Genomic DNA, 11,032 nt, shown 5'->3' with positions numbered 1-11,032 from the left:
CTGCATTGATTTAGGGGATTGCAACCCCTTGAGATAAACACTACCTTTATCATATTCTTTTTTGTATGTGGGGAAACGAAAGCACAGGGAGGTTACATACTCACTCCAGGTCAACCAGCCAGTGGGTGGCAGAGGCAGGATGCAAACCTTGGCCCTGTAGCTTAGAAAAAAAGAAAGCTAGTCATTCAGTTGTGTCTGACTCTTTGAGATCCCATGAACTCTAGCCTACCAGGCTCCTCTGTCCATGGAATTCTCCAGGCAAGAATATTGGAGTGAGGTGCCAATTCCTTCTCCAGGGGATCTTCCCGACCCAAGGATTGAACCTGGGTCTCCTGCATTGGAGGCGGATTCTTTACTGTCTGAGCCACCAGGAAGCCCTGGAGTTTAGAACCTGCCGTCAAAAGCAAGGTCTCCCACCAGAATGTCCACCTGTGAATGCAAAATGACCCATGTTGCTTGGCAAGACAGAAAAAATTTACAAAATGAGCAGGTTTGGTTGTGGGGTAGGAGCAGGGGATACTGAGTCAGAGCCGAGAAGAAAGCAATGTTTTTACTTATTTAAGTTTAATAAGTGAAAGTCTCTCAGTCATGTCTGACTCTTGCAACCCTATGGACTATAGAGTCCATGGAATTCTCCATGCCAGAATACTGGAGTGAGTAGCCTTTCCCTTCTCCAGAAGATCTTCCTAACCCAGGGGTCAAACCCAGATCTTCCCTCATTGCAGGCAGATTCGTTACAGCTGAGCCACAAAGGAAGCCCAAGGATACTAGAATGAGTAACCTATCCCTATTCCAGTGGCTCTTCCCAACCCAGGAGTCAACCCAGGGTCTCCTGCATTGCAGGCGGATTCTTTACCAACTGAACTATCAGGGTAACCCTTTTATCTCTTTGGGAGCTAAATATTAAGGGCGTGGGTTCTCACTCACTGATGTCTAGAGATACCTTGCAGGTAGGACCGTGTCCTCCTCACCTATCTGCCCTGAGAACCCAACCCAGAGCTGTACAGATGAGTAAGGGACCACCGAGGGGTTGTCATGACTGGAGATCTCCAGGAAGCTGTCCCCGAGAGGGAAGGAGACATGCAAAGGACCTACTGGGAGTGACAGCACAGTGGGGAGGGTGAAGCAGAGCTGAACAGGAGCCATGAGGGTTTCCAGACCTGGATAGACATCTACCAGCCTACAGGGAGCTCCCGAGCAAAAAGCGCCTGCTGAAAGAGCCCCACAATGGACAGAAATGACCAGGCCCCTGGGCCCTCATGATGTTGGCCCATGATATTTTCTTAATATACTTTACTTTTTAGAGAGGGTATCCCTGATGGCCCAGTGATAAGGAATCTGCCAGCCAATGCAGGAGACATGGTTTCGATCCCTGGGTCGGGAAGATCCCCTGGAAAAGGAAATGGCAACCTACTCCAGTATTCTTGCCTGGGAAAACCTGTGGACAGAGGATCCTGGCAAGCTACAGTCCATGAGGTGGCAAAGAGTCAGACACAACTTAGCAACTAAACCACAACAACAACAATTTTTTTTCTAAGAAATTTTAGGTTCACAGCAAAATTGAGCAGAAAGTACAGAGATTTCTGATATATCCCCTATCCCACATATGCACAACGGCCCCCACTAGCCACATCTCTGGTTCACCAGAGTACATTTGTTATAATTGATGAACCTACACCCGTGCATCATTATCATCCAAAGTTCATCTACAGTCCATGGGGTCGAAAACAGTTGGACATGATTGAGCAATTAACACAAATCTTGGTGTTGAACATTCTGCTGGTTTGGAAAAATATGGAATGACATGTGTCCCCATTATGGTATCATACAGAGTACTTGCACTGCTCAAAAAATTCTCCATGCTCCGCCTATTCATCTCTCCCTGCCTCCTAACTCTAGGCAGCAACTGATCCTTTTACTGCATTCATATTTTTGCCTTCTCCAGCATGTCATATAGTTGGAACCACAGTGTATAGTCTCTTCAGTTCAGTTGAATTCAGTTCAGTTGCTCAGCCGTGTCTAACTCTTTGCGACCCCATGGACTGCAGTACGCCAGGCTTCCCTGTCCATCACCAATCCCGGAGCTTGCTCAAACTCATGTCCATCGAGTTGGTGATGCCATCCAACCATCTCATCCTCTGTCATCCCCTTCAGATTGGCTTTCTTTCACTTTGCAATATACATTTAAGTTTCCTCCAAGTCATCTCATGGCTTAGTAGCTCAATTTCTTTTAGCACTAAATAATATTACCTTTGCGTGTTACATTTGGATGTATCAGTTTCTTATCCATTCACCTACTGAACATCTTGGTTGCTTCCAAGCTTTGGCAATTAGGAATAAAGCTGTTATAAACATCCACGTGTAGGTTTTTGGTGAACATAAGTTTTCAGTTTCTCTAGGTAGATACCAAGGAGCATGACTGCTGGATCATATGGTAAGAGTACATTTAGTTCTGTAAGAAACTGCCAACCTGTCTTCCAAAATGACTGTACCATACTGCATGCCCACCAGCAATAAATGAGAGTTCCTGTTGTTCCACATCCTTGCCAGCACGTGGTGATGTTGGTATTACAGATTTTTGCCATTCTAATCAGTGTGTAGTGGAATCTCATTGTTTTAACTTGTAATTCCCTAATTACATTTGATGTGGAACATCTTTTCGTATGTTTATTTGCCATCTGTACACTTTTTGGTGGGAGGTATCTGTTCACCTCTTTTGCTCATTTTTCAATTCAATTCAGTTCAGTCGCTCAGTCGTGTCCGACTCTTTGTGACCCCATGGACTGCAGCATGCCAGGCTTCCCTGTCCATCACCAACACCCAGAGCTTGCCCAAACTCACGTCCATCAAGTCAGTGATGCCATTCAACCTTCTCATCCTCTGTTGTCCCCTTCTCCTGCCTTCAGTCTTTCTCAGGACCAGGGTCTTTTCAAATGAGTCAGTTCTATGCATCACTTGGCCAAAGTATTGGAGTTTCAGCTTCAGTATCAATCCTTCCAATGAATATTCAGGACTGATTTCCTTTACGATGGACTGGTTGAATCTCCTTGCAGTCCAAGGGACTCTCAAGAGTCTTCTCCAATACCACAGTTCCAAAGAATCAATTCTATGGCCCTCAGCTTTCTTTATAGCCCAACTCTCACATCCATACATGACCACTGGAAAAACCATAGCCTTGACTAGATGGACCTTTGTTGGCAAAGGTCTGCTTTTTAATATGCTGTCTAGGTTGGTCATAACTTTCCTTCCAAGGAGTAAGAGTCTTTTAATTTCATGGCTACAATCACCATCTGCAGTGATTTTGGAGCCCCCAAAAATAAAGTCAGCCACTATTATTATTCACTTTCTTATTATTGTTATGAGTTATGTGAACCATTTGGATAATGGTCCACTATCAAATATGTCTTTTTCAAATAATTTCTCCCAGTCTGTGGCTTGTTTTTTCATTCTCTTGAGCAAGTACTCTTACACTATCTTGGTGGGAAGTAGTTTTTTAGACAACATGGAGCAAAATGAAAAACACTTATCTTTTAACCTTGCAATTTTGTTTCTAAAAATATTTGAGAAACATGACCAAAAAGATAGGTATATAAATGTTTATTGCAACATTATTTGTCTTTCAGAAACAGAAACCACATGGAAGCAACAGTGTGTTCCCTAAGTCTGGGGTAGGGAGAGGTGTGGATGTGTGTATTCCACCCTGTGGAATACTACATAGCCAACAAAAAGGAAGGTTATTATGAAAAGATTACCAAGCTACATTAATTAGAAAAAGCAAGGTCTAGAACAATCTGTTGAGTAGAATCACATTTTTTAGGTGGGGAGCCTGGAGGGAAGTAGTCAATCTAAGCTTAAGTTTATAAATGCAAGGGGAAACAATGAGAGCACACAGCCACCCAAGACTGGGGTTTCCTCTAGTGAGGGCAGGGAATCAGAATATTTTTATTCTACACCCTTTCAAACTGACCTTTTAATGTTTATGTGCTACTTGTGTAAAATAAAACTGATATTTTTAAAATATTATGATTGTGTCAAAAGCAAGGGAAGTGAAAAAGAAAAGAAAAAAAATCAAATATCTACTTATTACTGTGAAAACAAATAGAACCATAAGGCCAGGATTCTCAGATTGGATTACATATGTTTTAATGCAGCTGTAGTCCGTTTTCAAAACACACACTCCACACAAAGGGTTTGAAATTTAAAAATAATAGGATGGAAAAGACAACTGTTAATAACAACAACAAAATGCAGATGACAGTGTAAATATCAGATTGAACAATATTTAGGACCAAGTATATTAAATAGAACAAAGAAAGATACTTACAGCAAAAATAAACAACAACTTTGAAGATACAGTGATCATCAACTTTTTAAAACTGAACAGCACGGCAAAACATGGAAGCAACCTAAATGTCCATCCACAGAGGAATGGATAGAGAAGAATGTGGTACATCTATATGATGGAATATTACTCGTCCATTAAAAAGAATGACATAATGCCATGTGTAGCAACGTGAATGGACCTAGAGACTGTCATACTGAGTGAAGTAAGTCAGACAGAGAAGAGAAATACTATATGACAGCCCATATTTGAGGAATCTAAAAGAAAATTATACAAATAAATTTACAAAACAGAAAGAGACCCACAGACTTAGAGAATGAACTTATGATTGCCAGGGGAAGGGATGGAGTTTGGGATGGACATGCACACACTGCTATATTTAAAATGGATAACCAACAGGGACCTACTGTGTAGCACATGGAACTCTGCTCAAGGTTATATGGCGACCTGGATGGGAGGGGAGTTTGGGGGAAAATGGACACATGTGTATGTATGGCTGAGTCCCTTCACTGTTCACCTGAAATTATCATGACACTATTTGTTAATCAGCCATACCCCAATAAAAAATAAAAAGTTAAAGAACTAAAAAAAAAAAAAAAAAACCAACCTGAATGGCATAGGGCAATCCATAAAGCAAATTCTTATAAATTTAGGAGAATCTGATAAAACTCTGTTAGCAAATGTACTTATTTCATATTTGGCAGATCTCATAGATAAAATATTTACAAGGATTCAAGAAAGTGGCCTGGTACAGGGCACACAGTGGACTCTCAACAAAAACGGGTAAATGAGTGAGGGAAACAATTTAAAAGCTGACAAAGAGCATTAGATTTTATACCAGGCACTTTACTCTCTTAATCCTCCTGCCGACCTTGTGACATGGGCAGGATTATCATCCCATTTTACAGATGAGGAAGCAGAGGCACAGAGAGGGTTGGGAATTTGCCTAAAGGTAGAAAGTGGCTGAACTGGGGTTTAAACTCAAGCAGTTTAACTACAGAATCAGAACTACTACCCTCTCCTGCCTCTGGAAATAAGTTACATATGATAATAATTAACAAGTGAGATTATATAGGTGAATAAGTTTATTCATAGTTGTATAATATACATATGTATATAATATACAAATAAAGATTATCTTTTCTTGCTTTTTTTTCTTTTATTCCTAAGGAATAGATAGACCAATCTACTTAGCCACAAGGAAAAGATTAAAGAAATTCCAGAGAGGAGAATTTTCTATATTGTGGTTACATTTTCTGCTACAATAAAAATAAAAATCAGTAATAGAGGGGATCAAAGAAGAATCTTGATTACTTGCTTATAATTAATCTTAATTGAGAACAATTTCTGGAAGTGAGGGCTTAGACTAAAGAAACTTGGCTGAGATGTCTTTGCCAGTCTGAGCGTGATGGACAAAGTATAACTCAGATCTTCAAAGAGTGAAGCCAAGGCAGGATCCAGCATGACTGAGGAGTGACAGACAGGCCTGGACTGACCTGACAGACAGGCCTGGCTCTTCTCTTGACTCAGTTGAAGCTCTGCATCTGCATTAAATCCCGGACTTCTTTTCCCCAGAATCTTTCATGTGTCTAAAGAAGGCTTCCCTCATAGCTTGGTAAAGAATCTACCTGCAATGCAGGAGACCTGGGTTCAATCCCTGGGTGAGGAAGATCCCCTGTCAGGGGGGCTGGAGGGCTGCTCCACTGGGGAGGTCCGAGGTGGTCAGAGTCATGTCAGGCTCTGATGATGAATTACAGGCATCTTTAGGGTCTGCAATTTAATTATTATAAATGTGAGTCTCTGCACTTTAAATGCTGACATTTTTCTGGGTGATAACAGTTTTCCAGCACTCTCAGCACCAGATCACTCCTGGGTTTCCTCTCCTACACTCTCGTAATGCCTAATCAACACTCGTTTGGATAATATCCAACTGTTGGAAAAATTCTTAATCTTTGGATGCACAGCTGAAGATCTGTCAGTAAAAGTTTCTGGCAATACATTTCTAGAAAGAATTCGGTACCCAGGATTAATGGTTCAGAAAGATTTTAAAACCTTTATCTTTGACTGTAGAAAATGGTTGACAGTCTAGATCAGTCATTTCTAAAGCATTTTGTTTAGACTTTAGCCTCTGAGGACTCAACACTATGAGGAATGGCCTTCCTAAGTCATTCTTGTGCGACGTCTGCTGTTTTGAGATTTGAATAAGAGGAAACAATGTGATTGGGTGCCTTGTCTATCTGTAGGACTGGCTTCCTTTCTTCTTTGCTTCATCATCTTCAGGGTGTCTGCCTCAAAGATAATTTATCATGAATCTGAAACTCAGTTTTGAACTTATTTGTCTTTGTGAAATTTTGACATGGCTAAGCTGACATTTTGCTTCTAATTTATTCACACAAGATATGAACAGTTGGGAACTATAGTCAGTATCCTGTAATAATGGAAAAGAATATCAAAAAGAACATATATATGTGTATGAGTCACTTTGTTGTACAGTGGAGACTGGTACAACATTGTAACTCAACTATATATACTTCAATAAAAAATAAAGTACAAAAAAAAGTGGCAATTCTCACATTGGAGCTCTTCTTGAAGGGTATATCACCTAAGTGGAATTAAACCACTAAAAAAGGAACTAGAATTCTTGAAAGGATTCTGTTCCATGTGAGGAATATTGCTACTCTAAAATTTCTACAGTGATGAGACACAATTAAATCTCTATTCCTGCCTTTTATTGTGATTTCAATTTTAGAAGCTCAAACCATCTATAATAGTCTTCCTGAAATTATCAAGCAAATACACTCTCTTAATATTTGTATTAACCATCAATCTAGTCTCCTAGTCAATGATTTAAAACCCTTAATTATTATTTTTCTTCAGAAAATTAACAGCTTTCACCACTATTAATTAGTGCAGCCTTTTACTTTTGAAATAATAAATATATGTTTATACTTCAAGTGACTGATTCAATTTCAGCATAAAAAGTGTGTAAGCAAACATACTGCAAGGAGAAAAAAGAGAAGTAGATGGAGTAGCTACACATTTTAAAAGGTAAAACTATGATAAATTGTTTGGAGACATATCTTGGATGATAAAAAAATAAAGAGAGGACTTCCATAGTAGTCTAGTGGTTAAGACTCTGCGCTTCCAATGCAGGGGGCATGGGTTTGATCCCTGGTCAGGGAACTAAGATCCCACATGCTGCACAGTGCAGCCAAAAAGTTAAAAAAAAAAAATCTACATCTATCTAGCTAGCTAGCTAACTATATATGTTTGCAGGGCAGTAGTAGAGATGCAGACACAGAGAATAGACTTGTGAACATAGCAGGGGAAGCAGAGGGATGGACAACTTGAAAGAGTAGCGTTGAAACATATATATCACCATAAGCAAAATGGATCACCAGTGGGGATTTGGTGTATGACACAGAGAGCACAACTTGGTGCTCCATGACATCCTAGGGGGGTGGGATGGGGGGAGGGAGGTTCAAGAAGAAGGGGACATATGTATACCTATGGCTGATTCATGTTGATGTATGGCAGAAACCAACACAGTATTATAAAGCAATTATCCTCCAGTTAAAAATAAATACATGTTAAAAAAAGAGAGAGAGAGAGAAATTCTAAAGTGATGGACTCTGCCCTAGAGGTCCATGTCACCCCCAAGCCCCAACAACTCCTTATCTCCCTGGGCCCCTTCTGGTGTGAGTCAGCCCTGTGTCTAAGCAACCTGCATTCTAATTTCTCAAGGCACACGCTGAACACTTCCTTAAACTCATGCAAGGCTATTAATTCAAAAGAATCAAATTCTATGGTAGAGAGGAAACAATGGAAAGGTTTGGACTAAGAGGAAGGCTGGCCCTTAAGATCTGTGCATTTGAAGCTAGGAACTTGGGATGCAGACCTGGACTCGCCCTGAAACCTTGACAGGTCCTTGCCAATGGTGATAGCTGACTGGACAGAGGATAAGACAGCTCCCCAGATCAGGGCTTGGGTCACAGACTCCCCATGGCTGGGCAGGGCCCCAGCTCAGGCAGGCCACTCTGAGCCCAGCCCTCCACACCCACATCTCCTGCCTCTTGCCTCCTGACTCCTCCATCAGCACCACCTCTGCCCACTGGCCCTGCATTAGCAGCAGCTCGGAGCCTTGGGCTACACTTGTAGGATTTGTCCATCCAGGTCTCTCTGTGCCCAGTGGTGGGTCCTCTTTTCCCCTTGACTGAGTCACCTGTGCCCCACCTTCCCATTCCCTCCTTCCTCCCACTGCATAGCTGGAGGCAGTGATCCATGCTCCATCCTAAGACCAGCCCTGGCCCTAGGCAGCAGGGATGTACAGGGCCAGAGCAGTTTTTGACCTCACGCACCTCCGTTCTCATCCTTCAGTTCAGTTCAGTTCAGTTCAGTTCAGTTCAGTCACTCACTCATGTCTGACTCTTTGCGATCCCACGGACAGGCTTCCCTGTCCATCACCAACTCCCAGAGCTTGTTCAAACTCATGTCCATTGTGTTGGTGATGCCATCCAACCATCTCATCCTCTGCTGTCCCCTTCTCCTCCCACTTTCAATCTTTCCCAACATCAGGGTCTTTTCCAAAGAGTCGGTTCTTCGCTTCAGGTGGCCAAAGTACTGTAGTTTCAGCTTCAACATCAGTCCTTCCAAAGAATATTCAGGACTGATTTCCTTTAGGATTTACTGACTGGATCTCCTTGCAGTCCAAGGGACGCTCAAGAGGCTTATCCAACACCACAGTTCAAAAGCATCAATTCTTCCGCGTTCAGCTCTTTCTTTATAATCCAGCTCTCACATCCATACATGACTATTGGAAAAACCATAGCTTTGACTAGTCGAATCTTTGTTGGTAAAGTAATTCTCTGCTTTTTAATATGCTGTCTAGGTTGGTCATAGCTTTTTTCCCAAGGAGCAAATGTCTTTTAATTTCATGCCTGCAGTCACCATCTGCAGTGATTTTGGAGCCCAAGAAAATAAAGTCTGTCACTGTTTCCATTGTTTCCCTATCTATTTGCCATGAAGTGATGGGACCGGATGCCATAATCTTAGTTTTCTGAATGTTGAGTTTTAAACCAACTTTTTCACTCTCCTCTTTCACTTTCATCAAGAGACTCTTTAGGTCTTCTTCGCTTTCTGCCATAAGAGTGGTGTCATCTGCATATCTCAGGTTATTGATATTTCTCCCAGCAATCTTGATTCCAGTTTGTGCTTCATCCAGCCTGGCATTTCACATGATGTACTCTACATATAGGTTAATATGCAGGGTGACAATATACAGCCTTGACATACTCCTTTTCCTACTTGGAACCAGTCTGTTGTTCCATGCTCAGTTCTAACTTTTGCTTCTTGACCTGCATACAGATTTCTCAGGTCAGGTGGTCTGGTATTCCTATCTCTTGAAGAATTTTCCACATTTTGTTGTGATCCACACAGTCAAAAGCTTTGGCATAGTCAATAAAGCAAAAGTAGATGTTTTTTCTGGGACTCTCTTGCTTTTTTGATGGTCCAGCAGATGTTGGCAATTTGATCTCATCCTTTGGTCCAATCTTATTCCTGAGAGCTAGGGCAACTGGATGCTAGCCTCTAACACCTGAATTCCTACCTTCTTTCTCCTGCTGGAGTCTCTGTCCTAAAAGACTAGAGAATCAGACCTGTCCTGTTCTGCCCCTCCCCAGCTCCTGACATGCTTCTGGTCCCACACTTGGAAGTTGGACCCCTTTCTACTGGAGACTTCCTCTTGGCTCCCCCTGATTAATGAGTGATGACACGCTTCCTCCTCTATTACTGCTCAGTGCTCTTCTCTGCTTCCCTATCTCTCTCTGCATACATGGCTTCTAAGCTTTGCATTTTCACTGATATTTGTGAGACTTAAAAAAAACAAACAAACAAGAGAAGCAGTAGTAAATTTTTATTTTTTAATCAGATCAATTAAAAAAAAAACATTATTAACTATGCTTTAGACCAGCTTCTTGACCCTAGGCTCTGACCTCCCTTTTTTTGAGGCATTTTCCTTAGAAATCTTAACTCTCTCTGTCCCTTTGAGATATGTAGACACCATTTTTAAAAGGCTCTTTCCAGTCTTACAATCCAGAACTGTCTTACTCAAGGACCTGGCTGTTATCCCTTTGAAGTGTCATCCTGAAAGAAGTTGAGTCTCTCTCTCCCAGTTACTGTGCAGAGGTAGGTGCTTGACTGTAGTGGGCACCATGCTCCAAATTGTAAAACTACTTTCTGACTTTCGATAGGAGAAAGCTTGCTTCTTCTTTGGGTAAAGCCAATTAGCAAATACAGACAGGCAAATGAGCTCCCTCTCTGGAAAACTGTTAAAAACCCTCCAGCCCTTTTTGTTTCAGGAAAATTGAGTTTACATTTGGTTCTAGTCTCTCTCCCTTAGCAATAGTCTTTTTGTAAAAAAAAAAAATTTAATTGGAGGCTAATTACTTTACAATATTGTAGTGGTTTTTGCTATACATTGACATGAATCAGCCATGGGTGTATATATGTTTCCCATCCTGAAACCCCTTCCCACCTCCCTCCCCATCCCATCCCTCAGGGTCATCCCAGTGCTTCAGCCCTGAGCACCCTGTCTCATGCATCGAACCTGGACTAGCGATCTGTTTCACATATGATAATATACATGTTTCAATGCTATTCTCTCAAATCATCCCACCCTTGCCTTCTCCCACG

The sequence above is a fragment of the Cervus elaphus genome, chromosome 22 (genome assembly GCF_910594005.1).
Source record: "Cervus elaphus chromosome 22, mCerEla1.1, whole genome shotgun sequence".
NCBI lineage: Eukaryota > Metazoa > Chordata > Mammalia > Artiodactyla > Cervidae > Cervus > Cervus elaphus.
The sequence above is the reverse complement of the archived record's forward strand: the minus strand, read 5'-3'. Positions refer to the sequence as shown.